The sequence below is a fragment of the Oryctolagus cuniculus genome, chromosome 12 (genome assembly GCF_964237555.1).
Source record: "Oryctolagus cuniculus chromosome 12, mOryCun1.1, whole genome shotgun sequence".
Taxonomy (NCBI): domain Eukaryota; kingdom Metazoa; phylum Chordata; class Mammalia; order Lagomorpha; family Leporidae; genus Oryctolagus; species Oryctolagus cuniculus.
Window position 1 is genome coordinate 78,686,236 of NC_091443.1, and position 27,277 is coordinate 78,713,512.

Below are 27,277 nucleotides of genomic sequence, written 5' to 3' on the forward strand. Positions count from 1 at the left end.
CATGGAGCTGTACACTTGACATCTGTGCAGTGTATGTGTTATACTTCAATTTAAAAAGTTCAGGGGCCGGTGCTGTGGCACAGGAGGTTAATCCTCTGCCTGTGGAGCCAGCATCCCATATGGGCACCAGGTCTAGTCCCGCCTGCCCCACTTCCGATCCAGCTCTCTGCTGATGGCCTGGGAAAGCAGTAGAAGATGGCCCAAGTCCTTGGGCCCCTGCACTTGTATGGGAGACCTGGAGGAAGCTCCTGGCTCTGGATCGGCCCAGCTCCAGCAGTCGCCACCATTTGGGGAGTGAACCAATGGAGGGAAGACTTTTCTCTCTGTCTCTCTCCCTCTCACTGTCTATAACTCTACCTGTCAAATAAAAAAAATTTTAAAAGGTTCATAAAAAAAAATCCCTAACAGACACACACACACAGAATAGGCAGTTTGTGCCAAATTATTTCAAGGGTGGCGCCTAAAAGAGATTGTGCATGAGTTCCCACCTCTGAGGTTCCCAGAGCCTCAGAAATATTCTAATTTCTCTCCTTCCAAAGAACTGCTTCCTAAGTTCTCTTTTTCATTCTCTGGATCCTTGCAATAAAAACTCCCAACACAGTAGCAGTTGGTGTTTTACTAAAACCTAATGTGAGTTGAAGGAAAATGCCTATATTATTTTTGTGATAAATAGTAATTTATTAAAAGGCAAATACCTTAAATGCAAAGTGGAAGAAAACATTTTATTTCTGATATAAGTGATAGCCGTCTCATTAAGTACATTGGATTATTTTGCTATAGAATGCTTGGTCCTTAGTTGTGCCAGGTCAAAATAACATGGACAAGATTTGAGGATGAAAGAAAGAGAAAGCTTAATCTATCAGTAGATGAGGAGGTAGCACACTCACACCTCCAAAACTACTGTCCTGCGGAACGAGGGTGCTTTGGGATTTTTTTTTCCCCCACAGGCAAAGTGGACAGTGAGAGAGACAGAGAGAAAGGTCTTCCTTTTCTGTTGGTTCACCCCCCAATGGCTGCTGCGGCTGGCGCGCTGCAGCCGGAGCACCGTGCTGATCTGAAGCCGGGAGCCAGGTGCTTCTCCTGGTCTCCCAGCCGGGTGCAGGGCCCAAGCACTTGGGCCATCCTCCACTGCACTCCCAGGCCACAGCAGAGAGCTGGCCTGGAAGAGGAGCAACCGGGACAGAATCCGGTGCCCCGACCAGGACTAGAACCGGTGTGCCGGCGCCACAGGTGGAAGATTAGCCTATTGAGCCGCAGCGCCAGCCGCTTTGGGATTTTTAAAAAAGGATTTATTTTATTTATTTGAAAGCCAGAGAGAGAGAGAGAGAAACAGACAAAGAGAGCTTCCATCCACTGGTTCATTTCTCAAATTGCTACAACAGCTGGGGCTGGTCCTGGCTGAAGCCACTTGGGTCTCCATCCACAGATTTCCCAGGAACATTACCAGGGAGCTGGACTGGAAGCAGAGCAGTTGGGACTTGAACTGTCAGTCCAATATGGTATGCCAGTGACCTTGCAAGTGGCAGCTTAACCCATGTGTCATAATACTGGCCCCTCCTTTGAGATTTTTAAGGAGGCTACAAGAAAGAGAAGACAGGGGTAAAGGGAACAAAAGACAGGGACAGTTGCACGTGGTCCTCTGGAAGACAAGAGGGGACTGGTTGGAGTCATGGTGGTATTTACTCCAGTGACATTACATGTCCTTCCTCCACGCATGTTCCGTCAACCAGCACCCTTGTGCCACACTGACGGGGCCATCATGGACGCTCAAAACTGTGAGCCCAAATCACCTTCTTTCCTTCATGAGTACTTTCTCTCGGGTATTTGTTATAGAGATGAAAAGCTGAATAATACTCTTGTTCTTCTTTTGTGCAACTAATTTGCCATTGGGGTGAGAGTTAGGGCACAGCAGGGTAGGTGGTGGCTTGGAATATCTGCATCCTCTATTGGAGTGCTGGTTTGAGTTCCAACTTCTCCATTTCTTTTCTTTTCTTTTTTAAGATTTATTTATTTATTTGAAAGTCAGAGTTACACACAGAGAGAAGCAGAGGCAGAGAGAGAGAGAGAGAGAGAGAAGAGAGGTCTTCCATATGCTGGTTCACTCTTCAATCCGCCTCAACGGCTGGAGCTGTGCTGAAACAAAGCCAGGAGCCAGGAGCTTCTTCTGGGTCTCCAACGTGGGTGCCGGGGCCCAAGGACTTGGACCACCTTCTACTGCTTTCCCAGGCCACAGCAGAGAGCTGGATTGAAAGTGGAGCAGCTGGGACTGGAACCAGTGTCCATGTGCGATGTTGGTACTGCAGGTGGTGGCCTTACCCGCTATGCCACAGTGTCGGCCCCATCTGCTCCATTTCTGATGCAGCTTCTTGCCGATACATCCTGGTGGGCAGAAGATGATAGCTCAAATGCTTGCTCCCCTGCCACCCATGTGGTGGACCTGGATAATATATATATATATATATATATATATATATATATATATATAAATAAATATATTTTAAAAGGGGAAAAAGATAATTGTCATCATCATCTCTGGCCCTAAAGAGGCTCCTTCTGCAAAGAGATGTGTGTGAAGCTCTTTATTTTGTGGATTGGCAAACTATCAACTGTTCATGGTGGTCAGATCCTATCAAGGGCCCTCTACCAGGTTACCTGGCTGCCATTAACAAAACAGCACAGATTGGGAGGATTCAACCACACAACCACATCACCTTCCAGTGTTAGAAGCTGAAGCTTGACGGCCAGGGGCTGGCAGGGCCACCTCCTTAGGAAGCCTCTCTCCTAGGCTTGCAGATGGTCACTGTCTCCCGGGTCCGTCTGCGCCCTCATCCCCTTTTCCTGTGACACCAGCTATATTTGATTAGCACTAGCAACCATCAAGATGACCTCATGTTAACTTCAATACCTCTCTAGAGACCCCCCCCCCCCCCATCTCCATTGCCATCCATATTCCGAGGTACTGGCAGTTAGGATTTCAACATGTGAATTTGGCTGGGGGCCGGGGTGGGAGAGACAAAATTCAACCCACAATACTCCCCAAGGACTGAACTAGCAAATGTTGAACTACTCCTCTGAGAGGAAATACAGGTTAGGATCCAGCAGGTCTCTGGTCACGACTCTTTTGTGAAATGATCAGTACACAATTCTGGTTTCTGTGTGTGGCTGTTTGAAGACACAGCATTTAGTATGTACTGCTGATTCATTAACACTGGACTCACATCCAACAGCCGCATGACTCACAGCTGATTGAAGCTTCTCTCACACGTGGGATTTTCTCCACACGACACATCACAGCCTTCTCGCACTTGGGAGCACCAGATGGCACTTCAGCACCTATGTGAGCCAGCAACAAAAAGCAGAAACACATGAAAATTGGCGCTAAACCACACCATGCAAAGGACATGAGCCAACAGCGTTAGAGCTGAAACAGGTGGCCGAGTGCCGCCTGGGGAAGGACACAGAGCACTTTTTCAAGTTTTGGCCACTCTGCGTGTGCACGTGTCTACAGATGATGGCAAAAATCCTGCCGGTACTGGTTTGGGGTTATAAATGAATTTTAGCCAGGGGACCAGTTCTTAAACATGGAATCCAGGAGTAATGAGGCTTGATGACATATTCTGTTTTACCTGAAGTGACAAACGGCTAAGCCTGACACCAAAAAATAGGGAGCAGACGCTCAAGAGCTATTCTCTGAGGCCCTGCAAGCCAGCACACCTGTGCCCCCTTTCGCCTGTGACTGAGAGCACTGTCCTTACTCCTAGCCAAGGGCAGCCCTTCCACCAACACTCCAGGTTCCATCCCTTCTCACTTCCTTGGAATGTCTTTCAGAAAAATCCCACCTTCCGCTCTTGAATTATCACATTTCCATCTGTATTGTGTTTTTTCCCATCATCATACAAAAATGCCATTAATGTCTCCTACCTTTAAAAAATGTAGGGGCTGGCACTGTGGCTCAGTGAGTTAAAGCTCCAGCCTGTTGCACTGGCATCCCTTATGAGTGCTGGTTCAAGCCTTGGCTGCTCTACTTTGGATCCAGCTCTCTGCTATGGCCTGGGAAAGCAGTGGAGGATGGCCCAAGTCCTTGGGCCCCTGTACCCTTACGGGAGACCTGGAAGAAGCTCCTGGCTCCTGGCTCCTGGCTTTGGATCAGCTCTGGCCACTTCGGTCATCTGGGGAGTGAATCAGCGATGGAAGAACTCTCTCTCTCTCTCTCTCTCTACCTCTCTCTGTAATTATTTCAAATAAAGACAATAAATCTTTTTAAAAAATGTATTAAGGACGTCCAAGATGATCACAGTAACTTCAGCTACGCTGGGATATGAAAACAGCAAAAGAAGGAGCACGTTTCCAGGGGTCTGAGTGATGGAAAATTTTCAGTGAAGAAGTAGAAAAACAACAAAGACTCTGTGGGGCAAATGGAAAGAAGACCAAGACAGGGCTGCAGCCAGTGGCACGGTGCAGCCGGCTGCCAGCTGCGAGCCGCCATCTTACCACATCAAGGTGGGAAGAAACTGTTGCGCACCCCGCTGCTCCGAGTTTTAGCTGAGAGGGAATTTCACGGTCACGCCCTGACTTTTACTTCAGCCGGGGGAGCTGACTGGGATCTGAGCAACCGCTGGGCTTGGGGGAGGGAAGCCGCCTTCTTTCCCCTCCCTAATGCCCACAGAGCATCAAACCCCAGCTAGGACTCATGCAGTCAGAAGGAGATGCGAGCTTCTTCGAGAGAAGTGAGAGGAGTCTGCAGCAACTGTGTCACTGCTGATACTGCCTCAGGTAGAACCTTGACCACACTGACTTTGCATCTGGCCTGCAGCCATAGCGGGGCTGGGGGGCGTGGTGCTCACCTAACCCTGTGAAGAGAGAGCACACTGCCTGCTTCCCATACTCCTCCAACAAGGGCTCCTGGCAACAAGCAGGGAGCAGGTGCCATCATGATAAGGCAAGAGCAGGCAGTCTTGGCTCGTGCACTACAAACAGAGGATTATTTCTGAGAGGTAAGTCCATGGTCCCTACGGACTTTGAGTCTGGCGTGGAAGGTTGGCAGGGGGCGGGGTGCCCACTTCAACGTGCTCCCCTCCTCTAACTCCATCATGAGCCACCATACTCACATTGTCTAGGTGTAACACTGAGAGCCAGCAGGCTCTGAGAATGCCTTGACTCTCTCTGTGGATGGAACAGGATCAAACAGGACTCAGAGTGGACCCCCCTACTCCCTGTGACTAGGGGAGCAGATGCTTGGTACAGTTCATGCCCCTGTGTGGGTGGGGTGTGTAGTCACTGTTGGGTTGCCTTGGGCACAGATAACCTTGGCAGAAAGCAGGTGAGGCAGTGATCACACCAACTGATGTGATCATACCCTCCACCCTGCTGACAACAGAGATCTACCATGCCCAACTTGGGTGTCACCCTGGACTCTGCACCACTCCTGTGCACAGACTGGAGCCCTCTGGCCCCACTCAGCACACATCTTTGAATATTTACTGAAGAGGCAGATACTCCACCAAGCCACAAAGGCATATTTCAAAGATAAAAGCCATCAGAGGAGAAAACCAAAAAGTGGTTCCATAAATGCTTAAAAATAAATATAGAAATAAAGAAACATGAACAAGGAAGACAGTATGATTCCCCCAAAGGAATACAACACTTTACTATTATAATGTGAAGACAAAGAGATTGATGAAAAGCCTGTAAGGGAATTCAAAAGAATAATCATATGATTACACAAAAAAGAGAAGAAAATTCATGAGTTAAAGAAATCCATACATGACATGGATGAAAAATTTTGCTGAGAGACAAAGATATTGAAGAGAAATTAATCTGAAATATTAGAAATGAAGAATTCAATATGTCACATAAAAACACAGTGGAAAACCTTAACAACAGACTAGGTGAGGCAGAAGAAAGAATATCCAAGCTAAAAGACAAATCTTCGGAAATATCTCAGTCAAAACGAAAAAAAAAGAAAAAGAAAAATTTAGAAAAACTGAAAATAGTGTTCAAGATTTATGGGATACTATCTAACACACATGTCTTAGGATTTCCTGTAGGGGTGGAAAGAGAATGGATTAGAAGGGATATTCAGTGAAATAATAGAAAGCTTCCCTAATTTGAAGGAAGAAAAGGACGTCCAATTCAGGAAGCACATAGAACTCCTAATAAACTTGACCAGAAATGATCTTCATTATAGTCAAGCTTTCAACACTAAAATGTAAATAAAAGGCTATAAAATATGCATGAGAGAAACACCAGATTATCTTGAGAAGATCTCCAATTAGACTGACAGCTGACTTTTCATCAGAAACCCTATTGGCTAGGAGAGAATGGAGAGACAGTTTAAATATTAAAAGAAAAAAAACTGTTAATCCAGAATACTGTACCATGCAAAGCTCTCATTTATAAATGAAGGTAAAATAAAGACCTTCCAAAACAAACAGAAACTGAATTTGCCACCACTTGTCCAGCTTTACAAATGATGGTTAAGGGTGTGCTACACACAGAAATAGAAAACAGCAGTTATCATTATGAAATAATGTGAAGGCAGAAAATCTCTTGTAAAAGTAAAAAGCAAATCCAAAGAGATCAATACGAATGCATATGAAAAAACAGCAGGACCAAGTCATTACTTATCAATAATAACCTTGAATGTAAATGGCCTACATTCTCCAATTGAAAGATATAGACTACCTGAATGTATTAAAAACAAGACCCATCTATTTGCTGCCTATAAGCAACACACCCCACCAACAAAGATATACACAGACTGAAGGTGAAAGGATGAAAAAAGGTATTCCATGATAACAGAATGCAAAACTGAGCAGGCATAGCCATCCTAATATCAGAAAAATGGACTTTAACACAGAAACTGATAACAGAGACAAAGAAGGGCATTATGTAATGATTAAGGGATAAACTCAACAGGAAGACATGTCTATAGTAAATGTATATACACCCAATGATAGGGCAAGTGTCTATTTAAAACAAATGTTAATGGAGCTAAAGGGAGATATAGATTACAATACAATAATAATGGGAGACATCAACACCCAATTTTCATCAATGAGCAGATAACTAGACAAAAAAATCAACAAAGAAACAACAGAGCTTATCTACCCTATGAACCAAATGGACTTAATTGATATTTACAGAACATTTCATCTCACAGCTAGAGAATACACATTATTTTCATCAGTGCATGGAACGGCCATAGTGCAAGTCTCAACAAATACAAAAAATTTTAATTATACCATGCATCTTTTCTGACCACAGTGGAATGAAGTTGGAAACTAATTAAAGAAACTCTAGAAAATACACAAACATATGGAGATTAAACAACATGCTCCTGAATGAACAATGGGCCACAGTAGAAGCCAAAAAATTCCTGGGAATGAATGAAGATGACAACACAACATATCAAAACTTATGGGATAAAGCAAAAACAGTGCTAAGAGTGAAGTTTATAGAAATTAGTGCCTACATCAAGAAATTGGAAAGGCATCAAATAAATTATCTAACAATGTATCTCAAGGACCTAGAAAAACAAGAACAAACCAAACCCCAAATTAGTAGGAGGAAAGAAATAATTAAAATTAGAGAAGAAATAAGCAAAATTGAAACCAAGGGAAGATATAAAATGTCAGGGAAGTGAAGAGCTTGTTTCTTGAAAAAATAAACAAAATTAATACACCATTGGCCCAACTAACCAAAACAAAAGAGGGGGGGGAGACTCAAATTAATAAAGTCAGAGATGAAAGAGGAGATGTAACAACACATACCATAGAAATAAAAAGAATCATCAGGAATTACTACAAAGGGCTGGATGCCAACAAATTAGAAAACCCAGAAGAAATGGATAGATTTCAGAACACATGCAATCTCCCAAAATTGAGTCATGAAGACATAAAAAAACTTAAATAGACCAATAACCAAGACAGAGATTGATCAGTAATAAACACATTCCCAATAAAGAAAAGCCCAGGACTGGATGGTTTCAATGCTGAAATGTACCAAACTTTTTTTTTTAAAGATTTTATTTATTTATTTGAGAGGTAAAGTTACAGACAGTGAGAGAGAGAGAGAGCGAGCGAGAGAGAGAAAGGTCTTCTCTCCACTGATTCATTTCCCAAATGGCCACAATGGCCAGAACTGGGCTGACTGGAAGCCAGGAACCAGGAGGTTTCTCTGGGTCTTCCATGTGGGTGCAGGGGTCCAAGCACTTGGGCCATCCTCCACTGCTTTCCTAGGCCAAAGCAGAAATTTGGATTGGAAGAGGAGCAGCTAGAACATGAACCTGCATCTATATGGGATACCAGTGCTGCAGGTGGAGGCTTAACCTACTACACCAAAGCACTGGCTCTCTACCAAACTTTTAAAGAACTAATTAAATTCTTATCAAACTATTCAAAACTACTGAAAGGGAGGACATCCTCCCAAACTCCTATGAGGCCAATATCACCTTAATTCCAGAATGAGAAAAAGATACAGCAAAGAAAGAGAACTATAGACCAATATCCCTGATGAACATAGATGCAAAAAATCTTCAACAAAATACTAGCTAATCAAATCCAACGACATATCTAAAAGATCATTCACCCGGATCAAGTCAGATTTATCTTTGGCATGCAGGGATGATACAACATATGCAAATCAGTAAATATGATACATCACAATAACAAAGAATAAAAACCATATGATTATATCAATAGATGAAGATAAAACACTTGATAAAATACAGCATCCCCCTGTCATGATACAATCCTTAAGCACACTAGGTATAGAAGGAATATTCCTCAACACAATCAAGGCAATATATGACAAACCTACAGTCTTATTGCATAGGGAAAATTTGGAAGCATTTCCACTAAGATCTAAAACCAGCCAAGGTTGCCCACTCTCACCATTGCTATTCTTTTTTTTTTTTAAGATTTATTTTATTTATTTGAAAGTTAGAGTTACAGAGAGAGGTAGAGATAGAGAGAGGTCTTCCATCTGCTGGTTCACTCCCCAGATGGCTGCAATGGCCAGAGCTGCACCGATCTGAAGTCAGGAGCCAGGAGCTTATTCCAGGTCTCCCATGCAGGTGCAGGGGCCCAAGGACTTGGGCCATCTTCTACTGCTATCCCAGGCTGGATTGGAAGAGAAGCAGCCGGGACTAGAACCGGCGCCCATATGGGATACTGGCGCTTTAGGTCAGGGCTTTAACCCGCTGTGCTACAGTGCCAGCCCCACCATTGCTATTCAATTATAGTTCAGTAAGTTTTAGCCAGAGCCATTAGGCAAGAAAAAGAAACCAAAGGAAAGGAGGAAATCAAATGATCCCTGTTTGCAGAGGATGCGACTCTATATATAGGGGTATCAAAAGACTCCACACAGAGACTGACTACTGGAACTCATAAACATTTTTGGTAAAGTTGCAGGATATAAAATCAACACACAAAAATTAACATCCTTGGTATACATAGACAATTCCATGGCTGAGGTTGCTAGCATTTGGGGCCAGTGTTGTGATATGGAGAGTTAAGTTGCTGCCTGTTCAAATGGCCAACAGATACATGAAAAAATTCTCAGGATCACTAGACATCAGGGATATGCAAGTGAAAATCACAATGAGGTTTCACTTCATCCTTGTTAGCATGGCTATCATCCAAAAACCAAAAAGCAATGCTGGCAAGGATGTGGGGGAAAAGGTACCCTAATCCACTGTTGGTGGGAATATACACTAGTACAATTATTATGCAAGACAGTATGAAGATTCCTCAGAAATCTGAAAATAGACGTACCATATGACCCAACCACCCCACTCTTAGGTATTTACCCAAAATAAATGAAATCAGCATATGAAAGAGTTATCTATATACCCATGTTTATGCAGCTCAATTAACAATAGCTAAGATATGGAATCAACCCAGATGTCCATCAGCTGATGACTGGATAAAAAAATATGGTATGCATACACTGTGGAATACTACTAAACTGTAAAAAAGAATGAAATCCTGTCTTTTACAACAAAATTGATGCAACTGGAAACCATTATGCTTAGTGAAATAAGCCAGTCCTAAAAACATGAATAACATATTTTCCCTGATCTGTAATAATTAATGTACAAAGAACAAAAAAGTGTAACGTATATGAGTGCAATTGATATTTTGAGATTTGATGGTTGTTTATAGCCTTTGTCTATACTCTTGATGAACAGTGGTTTTTCTTCTTACTACTTTCTGAATTCTTTATTTGGTGGAGGGTTAAGCTTGTGATTGTAAAATAAACTGAAAGTATGTCATTGTAAAAATTAAAAGAAATAATAAAGGAAGGAGGAAGAAGGAAAAAAATTAATTAAAAATGCATTAAAAAAGTTTTGTCCTCCCTTCGTCTCCTGGGTTATCACTTCCTCTTTACAGTCAAACTAAAATACCACCTCTGGCCTAGTGGTTAGGACGTCAGGACACCCATGTGTTACATCAGAGTTCTTATTCCAGCATCCTGCTGATGCGGACCCTGGGCAGGAGCAGTCACCACGGGAGAGCCAAGCTCCCTGCTTTCTGCTTCAGCTCCCCAGCTGTTGCAGGCAACTGGTGAAGGAACCTGTGGATGGGATTCTCTCTCTCTGTCTCTCTCTCCTCCCCCCATATCTGTCTCTCAAATAAATTTAAAAAAATTTTTAAGTAATTGTGCTTTAAATAGTAAATAGTCTATGGAACAAAATAATTTTAAGTAGAATTTTTTTTTCCAAAAATATGTGATGGAAGAGAGAAATAAGATTAATAAAAATACTGATCAGGGGTAGGTGCTTAGCACAGCAGTTAAAGGCACCAATGTTCCATAGTGGATGTGCCTGAGTTTGATTCCTACTTCTGGCTCCTGACTCCAGCTTGCTACGAATGCCATCTTTGGGAGGCAGGGATGATGCCTAAAGTACTTGGCTTTGTGCTGCCTGTGTGGGAGACACAGATTGAGTTCCTGGCTCCTGGCTTATGGCTTCCAGATCTTGAAGGTATTTGCAGTGTAGGCCAGTCAATGAGTGAACTGTCTCTCTGCCTTTCAAATAAATTAAAAAATGTAAAAAGAAAAGCAATTTGACACCAAAGATTGAAGTGGTCACTATCTGCAAAGGAATGCTTCATCCCTTGGAAGCCTCACATCTCCAGACCTGATGGATCACAACTCTCTTAGGAGAGGCATAAGCTCGTTCCACAGACATGAAGGACTTCAGATTGGGACAAAGCCTGGAACTAAAGACAACGAACGAATCAAGAGTGGTAGGGGGCCGGCGCCGCGGATCACTAGGCTAATCCTCCGCCTGGTGGCGCCGGCACACCGGGTTCTAGTCCTGGTCGGGGCGCTGGATTCTTTCCTGGTTGCCCCTCTTCCAGGCCAGCTCTCTGCTGTGGCCCGGGAAGGCAGTGGAGGATGGCCCAAATCCTTGGGCCCTGCACCCCATGGGAGACCAGGATAAGCACCTGCCTCCTGCCATCGGGTCAGCGCGGTGCGCCGGCCGCAACGCTCCGGGCACGGCAGCCATTGGAGGGTGAACCAACGGCAAAGGAAGACCTTTCTCTCTCTGTCTCTCTCACTGTCCACTCTGCCTGTCCAAAAAAAAGAAAAAAAAAAAAAAAAGAGTGGTGGGACTCAAATGTGAGCATTCGGATATGGGATGCAGCTGTCCCAAGTAGTGTCTTAGCAACTATGCCGAACACCCACCCATGGTGCAAGGCCCTAACACAGACCTTTGCCCTTCTGAAGGGCAGTAGTGATGCAGAGGGAGTGGAGACATAAAGAAGAGAGGACTGAAGGGGGAACAGAGTCACACCAAACTTTGAAATTGGGGCACAATCTTTTATCATTAAATCTATATTTCTGTTCCTTAAAGGATATAGCACTATTTCATCATTTAAAAGGCTACTATTGGCCGGCGCCGCAGCTCAGTAGGCTAATCCTCCGCCTTGTGGCGCCGGCACACCGGGTTCTAGTCCCGGTTGGGGCGCCAGATTCTGTCCCAGTTGCCCCTGTTCCAGGCCAGCTCTCTGCTGTGGCCAGGGAGTGCAGTGGAGGATGGCCCAAGTACTTGGTCCCTGCACCCCATGGGAGACCAGGATAAGTACCTGGCTCCTGCCATCAGATCAGCACGGTGCGCTGGCCACAGCGCGCCAGCCGCGGCGGCCATTGGAGAGTGAACCAATGGTAAAGGAAGACCTTTCTCTCTGTCTCTCTCTCTCACTGTCCACTCTGCCTGTCAAAAAATAAAATAAAAAAAGGCTACTATTTTCCACTACAAGTAGTTTCTGAAACTCTTATTATTTATTTATTTTTCTTTTTAAAAATTATTTCAGAGAGAGAAAACACAAGCTCCCAACCATTGGTTCACTCCCCAAGTGCCCATTATAGCCAGTGGTGGGCCAGGCCAAAACCAGGAGCTGGGAATTTAATGGAGGTCTCCCATGTAGGTGGGCAGGGGCCCATTACTTCTGCCATAAACTCCTCCTCCCAGGGTGTGTGTTAGCAAGAAGCTGTTTTTTACAGCAGAGTAGGGAACCCAATCCAGACACGATATGGGTTTCAGGTGTCCCACACAACATCTTTAATAGCTACACCAAATACCTACTCCTATTTTTCTTTAAGTGGTTTACAATTTTCTTCCTTTTTTTATTAGAGAGAGAGAGAGAGAGAGAGAGAGAGAGGTCTTCCATCTACTGGTTCATTCCCCAGCTGGGCCAATCCGAAGCCAGTAGCTAGGAGCTTTTTCTAGGTCTCCTATGTGGGTGCAGGGGCCCAAGCATTTGGGCCATCTTCCACTGCTTTTCCAGGCCACAGCAGAGAGCTGGATCAGAAGAGGAGCTGGCTGGCGCCGTGGCTCAATAGGCTAATCCTCCACCTTGCGGCGCCGGAACACCGGGTTCTAGTCCCGGTGGGGGCGCCGGATTCTGTCCCGGTTGCCCCTCTTCCAGGCCAGCTCTCTGCTATGGCCAGGGAGTGCAGTGGAGGATGGCCCAGGTGCTTGGGCCCTACACCCCATGGGAGACCAGGAAAAGCACCTGGATCCTGGCTCCTGCCATCGGATCAGCGCGGTGCGCCGGCTGCAGCGGTGGCCATTGGAGGGTGAACCAACGGCAAAGGAAGACCTTTCTCTCTCTGTCTCTCTCTCTCTCACTGTCCACTCTGCCTGTCAAAAATTAAAAAAAAAAAAAAAAAAGAAGAGGAGCAGCTGGGACTTGAACCAGCGCCCCTATGGGATGCCTGCATTGTAGGCGGAGGCTTAGCCTACTGCACCACAGAGCTAGCTCCTTAAATCGCTTTGCTATGAACTTTTTAAAATATCCCTGCATTGTGTTATTTACCATGATAATTATTTTATTTTCATTTATCTGAAAGGCAGAGTAAAAGAGAGAGGGAGATCTTCCATCCACTAATTCACTCCTCAAATAGCCACAAATGCAGGGCTTGCCCAGGCTGAACCCAGGAGTCTGATACTCTATCAAGGTCTCCCATGCAGGTGGCAAGAACCCAAGTACTTGGACCATGATCTGCTGCTCTCCCAGCTGTTTTAGCAGGAAGCTGGAGCAGAAGTGGAGTAGTGGGGCTTAAATTGGCACTCCAACATAGGATACTGTGTCACAAACAGTGCCTTAACCCACTGTGCCACAAGGTGTTAATTATTTTCCACCCAGAATGTGATACATTGCTTCTTCTACTCAATTCTACCTTTACTGTAATGTTTTATTAGATCTAGTTGGGACTGTGTTAAGTTAATGCCTTAGCACTATGAACACTTGAATTCTTCAAAAGGTACTTGAAGCTAAACTAAGAAAAAAATCAGAATGATATCTTAATAGGAATTTCTGAATATATCACAACAGCATAAGTAATAATGCTGAAAATCTTAGCTAGCTTTAAAAATATATTTATGTATTTGAGAGAGGGAGAGAGAGAGAGAGAAAGAAAAAGTCTCCCATCCACTAGCTCACTTCTCAAATGTCTTCAATAGCCTGGGCTGGGCCAGGTCAGAGCCAGAAGCCAGAAACTCAATCCAGGTTTCCCAAGCTGGTGGCAGGGCCCAACTACTTGAGCAGTCACTTGCTGCCTCCCAAAGTGCACATTGGCAGGAAGCTAGAATTGGTGTTGGACCTGGGACTCCTACCCAGGCCCTCCTTCTGAAAATGGATGTGGGTGACATGGACAGGATCTTAACCATTAGGACAAATTCCTTTTTCCTTAATGAGCTTTACTGAACTTAAAAATTCCTATGTCCCAAGGTAGCATTGCCCTGTCAGGAGAGCGACTGGCATGTCCCTGCTCCAGGAAGACTCCTGCCACTTGGACAAGACTCTCAGTTCACAGCCTAACACCATCTCTACTCCAAGGTAAATTATTTTTTGGTTTAAACCTTCCTAGGTTAGGGCTGCCAGGCACAATATAGGACAAATTTGTGTTTCAGATAAATCACATATTTTCTCCTAACATAAATATTCCCAAGTATGAGAGGTATTCAAGAAGTTCACAGAAAATGATTATTATGAAAAATTTTGCATGGATTTCCATTTTTAACATCAAAATAAACTTATTTTTTAAACATATTTGGGAGACAAAGACAGAGAGATGGAGGGAGGGAGAGAGAGAAAGCAAGCGAGTGCTCTTATCTGCTGGTTCTCTACCCAGATGCCTTCCATGACTTGGATTAAGTCAGGAGCCAGGAACTCAATCCAGTTCTGCCATGTAGGGTGGCAGGAACCCAGTTTCTTGAGTTTTCACAGCTGCCTCCCAGCATCTGCATTAGCAGGAAGTCAGGAACCAGAGCTGGAAACAAAATGCAAGCCCTCTGATATGGGACGTGGGCATGTTAACTGCTTGGCCCAACTCCCACCCCTGCATCTATCTTTTAATTTCACTTTTTTTCATGAACTGTTTTCCATACTCTCATATTGTATTTCAATATTTATCTAAAATTCAAATTTATGGTGCATCCATCTATATCTATTTCTATGTGTGTCTCTCTAGACAGAGATATTGCTAATATGTTTTCTCTAAATACGACAATCCTGCCCTAGACACTACCTATCAGTTTCACCTTGCAGTCTGAGGGATACAACTAGTTTGCAATAAATGTGCTCATTAGTAAAGATGAACATTTGCCATCGGTTAATAGAAATTGCATTTTAGAAGCATTCAGTGGCTTTCAGTCCACACTTTTGGGATGTCAAAATTGGGACACAAAGCACGTCCCTGTCTCCGCATCAAAGGGACAAACTGTTGAAGTGATGGCTTCCATTCAGCTACACAAAGAAGCCTGGTTTCCAGGAAACCTGCCGCAGAATTCATTTCTTCCCCAATTTTCCCATCATCTCTTCATCACCTGCTTCATTTGCGATCTCAGATACTGACTGACTTCGCTTATGGAAATGGGCTCCCAGCATATTCCCAAGCAGCCCGCCCGTGGCCTCCTGCCATCCCTTCCCTCGGCACAGTCCTCTCCATTCCCCCCAGCTCCAATCCTGCCCTCATACTGCCTCGTGTGCCCTTTCAGAATGTTGCATCTCCCCGCAGATGGAAGCACCAGAAAGGGGTCTGCCCTCGAACTCACGGCCAGGCTTTGGCGTACTCCTGGTTGAACATCAGTCGTTTCACAGAACGACATCAGACAAGGCCAGGATCAAAATGCAGCCACTCTACAATCACATCTGAACACACACCAGGTGTCAACATCGCTATAACCACAAAAACAACCATTCACCCCATCCCACTAATATGACCAACAGCTGCTTCCACACCAATTTCAACTTCATTCTAACCTCCCCTCATTCCAACTAAGAGCCATTAAAACACCTGTTCTGGTTTGGCTATGGTTTGGGTGGGTCCCCCAATGGTTCATGTGCAGGAAGCTCGGTCCTCAGTGTGTGGGTGTTGAGATGGTGGAACCCACAAGAGGTGGGACATGGTGTGAGGTAGCTAGGTCATGGGGGCTCCACTTGAAGAAGGGATTAAAGCAGAACTCGTGGGGTGAGCTGGTTTTTGCAAGAGCACAGCAGGTTGTCATAAGGCTGAGCCCCCTAATGTAAGCCTCTTTAGAATGTACTCAGCCTCAGGTGTTTTGCTTTAGTAGCAGTAAACGGATTAAATCAACACCTGGGTGTAGAATCAACCCTGCTTTCTGAGAGCCTCCCGTCCAGAGCCAAGCCCCACTTCCTTAAACTCTTCCAAAATCACCTAACAAGAGCCCATTCCTACAGTCAAGTTTTCAAACACCCGTGGCTACCGACCCACAGACCATGGTCTGTAGCATCTCCTGTTGCTAGGAGAAACAAACCCAGCTGTTCAACTGCGAGGGCATTTCTGGCGGTCTTTGGCAGAAGGGTGACCCATGATTCAGTGTCAGTCATCTTCACGGCCATTCTGAGGGCTGAGCCAAAGAGACAGGCATTCTGGGAAGCTGTAGCTGTGTTGTGTTAACTACCAGTATTGACAGATGTGGCTCTTGCCTCAACAGAAGTCTTTAGCTGGGCTTCAAGGCACAGCTGTGGTGTTCTCAACAATCAGAGGTCAGCACGGAAGAATCTATCACCCTCGAATCTTTGATCCAGGGCCACTTGGCCACTGGGCATTACCCCGACTCTCCATGCTGCCGATTTCACTATCATTGGGTGGGGCAAATAAATCTGGAAGAACTAAGCCTGCAAGAGGACATCCAACATTCTTTGCCTTTCTGTAGGTAATTACTCAATTGACTGTCAGTAATGAATGAGTATTAGTCTTGGCACCCAATCCTCTGGGTACAGGGGTAGCAGTGTTATAGAAGTTCAAGTGGGGCTGGAGCTGTGTCGTAGCAGGTAAAGCTACTGCCTGCAGTACTGACATCATATATGGGTACCAGTTTGAGTCCTGGCTGCTCCACTTGCAATCCAGCTCTCTGCTATGGCCTGGGAAAGTAGTAGAAGATGGCCCAAGTCTTTGGGCCCCTGCACCCATGTGGGAGACCCAGAAGAAGCGCCTGGCTTTGGCCTGGCCCAGTCCTGGTTGTTTTGTGGCCATTTGGGGAATGAACTAGCAAATGGAAGACTTTTCTCTGCCTCTGCCTCTCTGAAACTCTGCCGTTCAAATAAATAAATAAATCTTTTAAAATAAAAAAATTTAGGTGGCAAGAGTCCCTGTTCAGCTTCAAACATTCACCAAAGTCCAGAACTTTTACTGTGTAGAAAAGATAGTCTCAAAAAAAAAAAAAAAAGTCTTACTATGCCAAGTCTTCCTGGGAAGCAGCTCTGACTATCCTACCTTTGGGGTGAACTCATCTCTCTGCCCCAACCATATACTTACCAAAATGTGTGAGCCCATACCTAGCAATACTGGTCAGATGATTCTATTTAAAAATTTTTTTTAAATATTTATTTATTTGAGAGACAGAGTTACAAAGAGAAGGAGAGACAGAGAGATAGTTATTCCATCCTCTGGTTCGCTCCCCAAATGGCCACAAGAACCAGGACTAGGCCAGGCCAAAACCAGGAGTCAGGAGCTTCTCCCACTTGGGTGTAGGGGCCCAAGCATTTAGGCCATCCTCTGGTGCTTTCCCAGGCCATTAGCAGAGAGCTGGATTGGCAAATGAGCAGCCAGGACACGAACCAGCACCCATATGGGGTGTGGTGGCTTAACCCACTATGCCACAATGCCAGCCTCCCACAGTAATTTTTTAAAAAATGTTATCTGGGGGCCAGCACTGTGGCATGGTAGTTAAGCCCTGCCTGCGGTGCTGGCATTATATGTGGGTGCTGGTTCATGTCCCAGCCACTCCTCTTCCAATCCAGCTCTCTGCTAATGGCCTGTGAAAGCAGAGGAAGATGGCCCAAGTGCTTGGGCCCCTGCACCCAAGTGGGAGACCCAGAAGCAGCTCCTGGCTCCTGGCTTCAGATCGGCCCAGTCCTAGTTCTTGTGGCCATTTGGGAAATGAATCACAAGATAGAAGATTCTCTCTCTCTCTCTGTTACTCTGAGTTTCAAAATAAATAAAGAAATTTAAAACATAAGTAAGTGAAAGTTACTGTGGGCTGTTGTCTTGTGCCTGCCCAAGTTGAGAACAGAGCCCTCAGTCTCTATGAGCGGACACACTTTCTTGGATTACTTTTAAGACAATGCCACTGCTCCATATGTTGGGAAACAGCTTCCAGCCCTTTTGTTGCCGGCAGCAGAGTCTATGTCCCTTGACCCAGGGAAGCTGGATGGTCTCCCATTCTCCCATCCATGCCCCTTGCCACTGTCCCTACCAACTTGGTTCACCTCCCTTCTAGTCCAGACTCACCATAGCTACCCAGAGGCAGTACTCACCTTTCCTCCATTCTCTGAAGTCTGCCGTCTACTTGGTTCTCATCTTCCTTCCTACCCAATTGACATTTCCTTACCTTTACCAGTTTCTCTGCCGGAGCTCACTACTGTTTCGTCCGAGTTCTCCAGTGTGGGTAATTTTCGGTTCTCACAGCTTTCTGGGCAGCCAGAGCTGAGCTGATCCAAAGCCAGAAGCCAGGAGCTTCTTGTTGGTCTTCCACATGGATACAGGGACCCAAGGACTTTGGGTCATCTTCTGCTTTCCCAGGCTACAGCAGAGAGCTGGATCAGAAGTAGAGCAGCTGGGACTCGAACCAGCACCCATATGCGATGCCGGCACTGCAGGCTGGGGCTTTAACCCACTGTGCCACTGTGCCAGCTCCATATTCACTCCATTAAAAAAAGTCTTCTTTCTCTCTTTCCCTGCCTTCCTTCCTATTCCTCCTTTCTCAGCACTGCTTTGTTTTGTTAATCACTCTCATCAACAGGTTCACACAAGGACAATTTCCCAAAGAGCTGATTTCTACGTACTGCAGAAACTATATTATTCGTGCACTTGAAAGAACAATTTAAACTCCATGTGATCAAATCATTTCTGTGTCAGTTTTGTCATTTAGTCCTCAGAATGAGAAAGAGGTAGAAGCCCCTTCAGAGGCCCAGCCATCAGGAGTGGTTATCTGTCTTCCTTACCCCCAGGAAGGTGTGAGACAGCACACGAGGCTGGAGGCTCCCCCACTCAGAGGCCGTGTGCATCCCAGCTCAGAGAATGCTGTACACTTTCTGGTATCTCTGAGGTCAGCCTTCTAGCAAGTCTTGTTTTGGATTTTATTTCCAGAACGTTTAAACACTAAGTCTCAGAGACAAAACCCTTAATCACAGAAGTCACAAAGTCTAAGGGATTTCTCCAGCAATCATTCCTCGTGGCCATGGGTGACCCGCCTTCCACCAGCACGGGCAACTTGGAGTCCACTGTTGAGCTAACACTTAGAAAATAAAACCCACATGATTTTCAAGTTCAAGGTGAGAAGAGGGCACTTCTTGTACCTTGATGAAACACTTTGTTCCCTCTGCAGAGTGGCTATGGCTCACACGTGTCACTCATGTTGGAACAGTGGGCCAGTGAGAGTGTCACATGCTAGCACAGTGTCAGACAATGGGCTAGTTATCTCATTCAGCTGATGCGGTACTGGAATTTCCTGAACTGAAACACAGCACAATTGAGAACCAGAAGGGAGAGACCCTGGGCTGTCTGACTTAGGGCATCAGCTTCAGCTAATTCGACACCCACCCAACCCCTATCCTCTAGTTCCTTTTCTTAGATGTGAGGTGATAATCAGAATTGCTAACAGCTAGATTGTACTAGGACCTCATTGAAGGGTTTTGATCTTATAGTCTTCACACAATACTAGGAGGTAGGCTCTCCCTTTTTCAGGTAAGGCCCCTGTTATGGTAGGGCAATCTGCCACTTGCAACACGGGCATCCTGTACCAGAGCACCAGTTCAAGTCTCAGCTGCTCCACTTTTGACACAGATTCTGCTAATGTGCCTCCTGCTAATGCTAATGAGCAGTAGAAGATGGCCCAAGTACTTGAGTCCCTGCCACCTACATGGGAGCTCTGGATGGAATTCCTGGCTTCTGGCTTCAGAGTTAACTTCTGTTTAAACAAAACACATCATGCCTACCTAATGGAGGATAGGCGGAACTCTGTGTTCTAATTAAATGGGAAGTATGACTTATAACCACATATATCCAAGGAACCCAATACAGTTGATGTTTTGATTAGGGGTTGTTTGAAGATAAATCCATATCCTTCCTACCTCTCCCCACCCTATACATGGCAAGCATCATCAAGTAGACTCAGTTTTAGGATTGACAAGGTGTGTAAAGGGGGATATTGATGGGAATTGAACTGATTTGCTTCTCAGAGGTCTGGGAATGTTGAGAAATTGGAGGTGCCAGGAATCTCAGATGGCAGGAATGAGGTGTTGGGGTGGGCAAAGGTCGGGGAACTGCCTGAAAGTCCATGTGAACAACTAGACTTCCAGGTTGCCAGCCAGATATACTCCCATTGGTCAGGCCCCATCCGTCCCTAACACTAGCAGCAGAGAGGATGCTTTGGAGGGATTGGGGAGAGCCAGGATGAGATGACAGATTTAAAACAAGGGAATTGCTGTGTTCTGAAAGGCAAAACCCCTCCCCCTTCCCCTATGTGTTTCAGAATAGCAATAACCAGGCTTCTAATCACAGGCAGGAGATGGAGAGATGACAGGCTCAGAAAACAATGCCTCTGGACACTGGCTTTGGAAATTTCTTAAGAAAAAACCAGCTGGTCTCCTGGTCCAGACTGAAGACAAACGAAGGACAAGCACACTGCTTCAACATCCACCTGGATATATAGGGGCAGTAATGAAAACCCCTGAAGGTGGGATTAACAAGAATTTGTGAAAAAGCTGTATTAGAAAGATAGGTTAGGAGAAAGTGAAGGAGTGAAAATCCTCTTCTGCCACAGAAACAGGTAGTTTAATTTGTAAAATTGATGAATAGAGGGCAACATTTGCATACTGTTTAGAAATAGGAGAGTAATTTCTAGAAGAAACATGAAACAATTTGAAATAATTATGTCCAAGGAGGCAGAACAAGATGAGAGGAGCAGGGTATTGCTGTTTGTTCTCTGCTTTAACGATTATACAAGCCCTTAAAAACCCTGTACTGGTATTTCTTCAAAGGAAGTCACAGGATATGCAGTTAGTGGTAATTAGATTATTTCTTTTCAATTAATAATTTAGGATGTCCATATCTTAGTGTCATGAAGTATACAGATAAAATAACCCTGTTCCCTACAAAAAGGAACCAGCTCGCCCTCTGTAAGGATACTTCCCATACAGGAGCTAACTCTGTAATGAAAACAGAGATTTCCAGGAAGGAAATCGCATGAAGACATTGGCTTCCAGAGAAGGGAAGTGGGAGGGCCATCTTCCTGCAGATGCGTCACTCTCTCAATTAGCCTGGATATCTTTGCTGTAAATGCTGTTACCTACCTGGAAATTTGAAAGCAAATGTGTCATGCCTGAAGCATGCTGTAGAGCTGTAGTCTGAGGAGATAACGTGAAAACTGTGGGATGCACTGCAAACAAAAACATCTTTGTAAGCCTTTAATAAATACAGCATTTCCTCATGAACTGTACAGGGTCAAAAGACTCTTTTTTTTTATTTTTTATTTATTTTTTTTGACAGGCAGAGTGGACAGTGAGAGAGAGAGACAGAGAGAAAGGTTTTCCTTTGCCGTTGGTTCACCCTCCAATGGCTGCCGCAGCCGGCGCGCTGCGGCCGGCGCACCGCGCCGATCTGATGGCAGGAGCCAGGTACTTCTCCTGGTCTCCCATGCGGGTGCAGGGCCCAAGCACTTGGGCCATCCTCCACTACACTCACTGGCCACAGCAGAGAGCTGGCCTGGAAGAGGGGCAACCGGGACAGAATCCAGCGCCCCGACTGGGACTAGAACCCGGTGTGCCGGCGCCGCAAGGCGGAGGATTAGCCTAGTGAGCCGCGGCACCGGCCCAAAAGAATCTTTAAAGAGTATTTAAAAAACACATTACCTCTTCATCAATATTAGGTCACACTCCATGCAGAAATCAAGACAAGTCATAAATACTAAGTGGAAAACAATCTGTAGCCTCAAAGGCACGGATCAGGGCTTACCAAGCTGGTTATTCAGTACAGGGTCATAGAGATTACAGTAATCCTCCTTCTCCATGGAGGTTCTAAGGTCTCCACTGGGTTCCTGAAACCATAGATAGCGCTGAATCCAATATAAGTTTAATTTATACATTGCAAGAGATTAACAATTATAATGAAATAGAATAATTACAACATACTGTAATACATTCCCAGCATCGCTAACTCTTGTGCTTCAGAGCCGTTACTAAGTAGGATAAGGGTTACTTGAACACAAGCCCTGCAGTCCAGGGAGAGCCAGTCTAAGTGACACAGCTGTTGAAGAGTGGCTGACAGGTGGGTAGTGCATACATGGTGCCTATGCTGGACAAGGGCGTGATTCACTTCCTGGGCACGCGGGCTGGGTCAGCACAAGATCTCATCACACTACTCATGCAGTCCAAACTCAGGAATGATTTATCTTGGGAATTTCCTATTCAATATTTTTGGATCATAGTTAACCCACAGGTAAGTAAGTAAAACTTCAGGAATCAAAGCAGTGGATAAGGGGAAATGACTATATTTAATGATTCCTTTGAGTAAAAAAACTGATACTTCTTCTCAGAATCTCTTTCTCTGAACTCAATATTATAACCAAAGTGGGGATCCAAAGAAACAAGAAGCTATGTAAGAAAAGTCTTAAATTTCATTCCCCTTCTTTGTAAATTTACCCAAAAAAGTTTGAATTCCGTGACTAATCCATTCCTTTCCTTTCTTGTAGAAATGATCTCCCAGTTTAAGTAGAGATTCTTTCTACTGAGAACCAGACTATAAATCACAAGAAATACCAGATGCCATGAGGAAATCTCTAAGTCCAAAAATTTTGAAAAAACCTCTAAACAATGTCTCTTTTAAAATCCAAATTTCCACGGTGGTTTTATAAAACATGACAGTACCTAAGTGGTTCATCACATATTTGTAGTAAAATTATGACTGTATTCTTTTTTAAAAAATGCTTATTTATTTTCATCCACTTGAAGGGCAGAGCAAGAGAGCGAGTGAGCTTTCATGTGGTGGTTCACTCCTCAAATGCCCACAACAGCCAAGGCGGGGCCCTGCGGAAGCCAGGTGCCAGATCCATCCAGGTCATGGGTGGCAAGGCCCCAAGCACTGGAACCATCATCTACTGCCTCCCAGGATGCAGCATTAGGAAGCTGGATCAGAAGTGTGGACTTGCTCCAACCAGGTCCCATGACATGGGATGTGGGTGTACCCCACGTGGTGGCTTAACCCACTGTGCCACAACACCTGCCCTGTGACAGCGCTCTTGAAGCAGCATAAAGGATATAAACAAAACCAAGCCATCAACAATAATTTCAAAGTAAAACAATGTCTCATTTTTTAGAAGTGTGCTAGGATAGCATTTGTAGATTTTTAACCTGGGATTCTTCTGTAGTTCTCTAGCCACTGGGTAACAGCATTCACTATTTGGTGAGGGCTGATGTTGCCTACAAAGAAATCATTTAACTGAAAGGTGGAATGGATTTTTAAAATTCACACCTGGCAAAACAGTCTGAAATCACGGCATTTTAGATTTGCATGAATTAAGCCTTTGACAGGAAAGTGGTTTTGTTTTTAATTCAAAGAGGGCTTGGTTCCAAAGCTTAAACCAAATTGGAGGATCAGAGTTTAGGCTTTATAAAAAGTAACCAACGGCAGGGAACAATATGGACTATGACTCCCGGCCAGTGCCCAGTCTCCCTTCTGGGCAGAAAAACCTAAGAAACTGGGCTGGGAGGCAGAGATCAGAGAAGGGAAGAGAGAGCAGGAGAGCTGCAGGGGCTGGGTTGGAGCTGCTCCCAGGTCCCTGATGGTCAAACGGGCAGTGGCGGGAGGTGCATTGCATGGAGCCTGACTCGCTAACTGGAGCAGAAGGAGCCTATATCCCCCTTCCCACACTGCCCTCTGCCTGGGTACCTGGGCGGAGCAGAAATGGTGCTGTGATATTTTTGGCAGATGAAGGAGCCCTGTTGATCTCCTGATTCTTGGGTGAGGTCTGAAAGACTGGAGAGTAAGCCTTAGGTTGGGAGAGCACAGGATGCACAGGTAGCGGCTGTGTCAGCTGGAGGCGGACACAGGAAAGCTGGCAGCAGAAGAGAAGATAGCGTGGAGGGCTCTATGGAGAGCTTCTTTCTTGGACTCTGGTTTAAGAAATTCCACAGCCGGCGCTGCGGCTCAATAGGCTAATCCTCCACCTAGCAGCGCCGGCACACCGGGTTCTAGTCCCGGTCGGGGCGCTGGATTCTGTCCCGGTTGCCCCTCTTCCAGGCCAGCTCTCTGCTGTGGCCCGGGAGTGCAGTGGAGGATGGCCCAAGTGCTTGGGCCCTGCACCCGCATGGTAGACCAGGAGAAGCACCTGGCTCCAGCCGTGGCGGCCATTGGAGGGTGAACCAACGGCAAAAGGAAGACCTTTCTCTCCTCACTATCCACTCTGCCTGTCAAAAAAAAAAAAAAAAAAAAAAAAAGATAGCAAAATCATAAAGAACTCAACTCAGGGGACTGACACTGTGGTGTAGCGGGTAAAGCTGCTGCCTGCAGTGCCGACATCCCATATGGGCGCCAGTTCAAGTCTCGGCTGCTTCACTCCTGATCCAGCTTTGTGCTGTGCCCTGGGAAATCAGTGGAAGATGACCCAAGTCCTTAGGCCCATGCAACCATGTGGAAGACTCAGAAGAAGCTCCTGGCTCCTGGTTTGGATCGGCACAGTTCCAGCCGATATGGCCAACTGGGGAGTGAACCAGCGGATGGAAGACCTCTCTCTCTCTCACTGCCTCTCCTCTCTCTGTTTACTCTGACTTTCAAATAAATAAATAAATCTTAAAACAAAAGCAACTCAGGCCAGAAGGGTGGAGGCTAACTGGCAAGAGAAGCCATTGGTGGTGATGCAGAAGCGGAGGCTGACTTTGGAGAGCTGCACAGAAAGGAAAAAAAGGGGAGGACCACGTCAGCCTGGGCGGACCTTGGCTCAGGAGGTGCCTACAGCTCTTTCTCAGCCTGCCAAGGAGTCTGTACATAACAGCCAGGGCAGGAGACTTGGGTTACCCCTACTCTCTGAGTTTTTAAGAAAAGACGGAGGCTTGAACTTACGACTGAAGGCCACCAGTACACTGCGCATAAACATTATGAGGGAGTGTTATACACACAGGCTAGGATATGGGCCATGTGATAATACCCCACGACTCGGCTTGGGGGCCCTGTCTCTCATCTCTCATCAAAGGTCGCTCTGTCTGCATTGTAGTTGAGGCTTCCTAAGGTGTGGAGTCGGCAGGAGAAGGAAGGAGAGCGACTGATGAAAGGGTATGAAAGTTTTATTTACAGAACAAGTCCGCCTGGGTACATGTAGGCGGCTTGCTTAAGGAGTGACCGGATTCAACACAGGCCTTGGAAAGGGGGAACATCTACATTAGTGCAGATGGGAATCCCAAGTAGTTTAGAAGAAGAAACACATTTTGAACTTTGGACGATGCTTGGGAACTTTGAGCCAAAATTTGATTTTAATTAATTAATTTAAGAAGCAGTGAGTCTCCCCAGTGGGTGGCAAGGACCCAAGCACCTGAGCCGTCCCGGCTGCCTCCCAGGGTGTGTGATAACAGGGAGCAGAGCTGGGACCAAAACCCATGCACTCTCGCCCATATAGGATCATATAAAAAAGATGAACTTCTTTGTGGTGAAAGTCAGCCACAAAGAGCGCTGGTAGCAGGTGGCATACACAGCCGCTCTGCCGCTGGCCCCAGGTCCTGCCGTCCCCTCCTATGGACGGCTCCCACTCCAGACGTGCAGCTTCCTCAACTGGAGCCCAGCCCTCTGTGGTGCGGGGTTTCTCTGCAACTGTGCATCCCGCATCGAGGCAGGTGGCCTATGGACCTGCCCCAGGAGATCCAGACAAGTCTGGAAACCCCACGGCAAACACAGTCCAACCTGCTTCTCTGCTTTGCCACCGCACGCCACCCACTGCTGCTACACTGCCATCCCCTGCTGGCGCGGGGCCTTCAAACGCCCTGCCCTCACGCCTGAGGCACTCACCCCAGGAGACCCCCTTCTGGGAGCTGGGAGTGCCACCCCTCCCGCCTTCACTCCACGCCCCTCCGCCCAAACCAGGAAGGGGTTTTATTGCTTTTTTGTGTGACAGGAAATTGCCATGAGCTCACGTCCTAAGCCCCAAGGTTTATATTAAAAACACTAAACTTAGCCTTCCATGCTTTGGATCGGGATATGTAGAGATTATTTCATAAAGACGAAACAAAGCCCTACTTCTGGCCCTTGTCTTTGGCGTGCACGTCCTGAGCCTGTGGGTTCTCCGATGGGAATCGTCCCATCCTTGCTCTGCTCTCAGGCTTGGGGCCCTGATGCTTGCAGATCCTGTGGCAGCTGGCTCCGGCTGGGTTCCGCCCCTGGGAGACCTAGCAAGAAAGGGGCAGGACTGGGGAGGGTACTTGCCTCCACTCTGGTGGTGCCTCTGGCAGGACTACTCTATCCTGCTGTGGATCCAGCTTCTCCTCCCCAGTTTTTCCAGTCTGGCCGATGGACTTAAATCTCTGGGCGACTTCCTCCATTCTTAGGTTTCTCACCTCCTCCATTTCCTGTGTATGCAATGATTTATTTTCATTTTCCCATCTTGCTCAGCTCTTCCAGGCCTCTCTTTTCCTGGTTAGTCCCTGTATCATCAGCTTTCGGTTACCCTAACTAGAAAAGCTGCAAGGAGCTTTTTTGAGGGAGGAAAAGGTTTATTTTATTGTACATTTTGGAGGTTCAAAAAGTTCAAGATCAGGCAGCCTTGTTCCCCTGGCAGAGCCTGGCAACAGTGGAACGGGCGTGAGGGGATAAGCGCCTGGTGTGCAGGGAGGAGAGGTGGAGGAGAGGCCGAACTTGGTTTAAGTAACCAGCTCAGGAGAACCGCCTTCCAAGGGCCAGTTAGATAAACTTTCCACCCTGATCCATCAGACATTAATGTTAATCCATCGTCTGTCAAGGTAAGACTTTGGGGTTTAATTGTGTCCCTGAGTGTGGAGGGCCTGTGCAATCCATAACGAGCCCTGACTGATGATGTGTCTGACCCTTAAGACTCTTGCTCCTGAAATGGGCTTCAAGAGACAGACAGTGACTCTGCATTCTTGCTGTAAGAATCCAAACTCGGCTGGCGCCGCGGCTCAATAGGCTAATCCTCCGCCTTGCGGCGCGGGCACACTGAGTTCTAGTCCCGGTCGGGGCGCCGGATTCTGTCCTGGTTGCCCCTCTTCCAGGCCAGCTCTCTGCTGTGGCCAGGGAGTGC

At 46.0% G+C, this 27,277-nt stretch overlaps 1 long non-coding RNA gene across 1 annotated transcript; it reads right to left on the reverse strand.

Annotated features, from left to right (window-relative positions):
• Nucleotides 1-2,986: 2,986 nt before the first annotated feature.
• LOC127483693 (uncharacterized) lies at nt 2,987-24,472 on the reverse strand. Its single transcript, XR_007910191.2, has 3 exons — nt 21,994-24,472; nt 21,333-21,418; nt 2,987-3,333 (listed from the first exon to the last, which is right to left on the reverse strand). It is a non-coding gene; the product is annotated as an uncharacterized lncRNA (long non-coding RNA).
• Between the last annotated feature and the right edge of the window lie 2,805 nt (nt 24,473-27,277).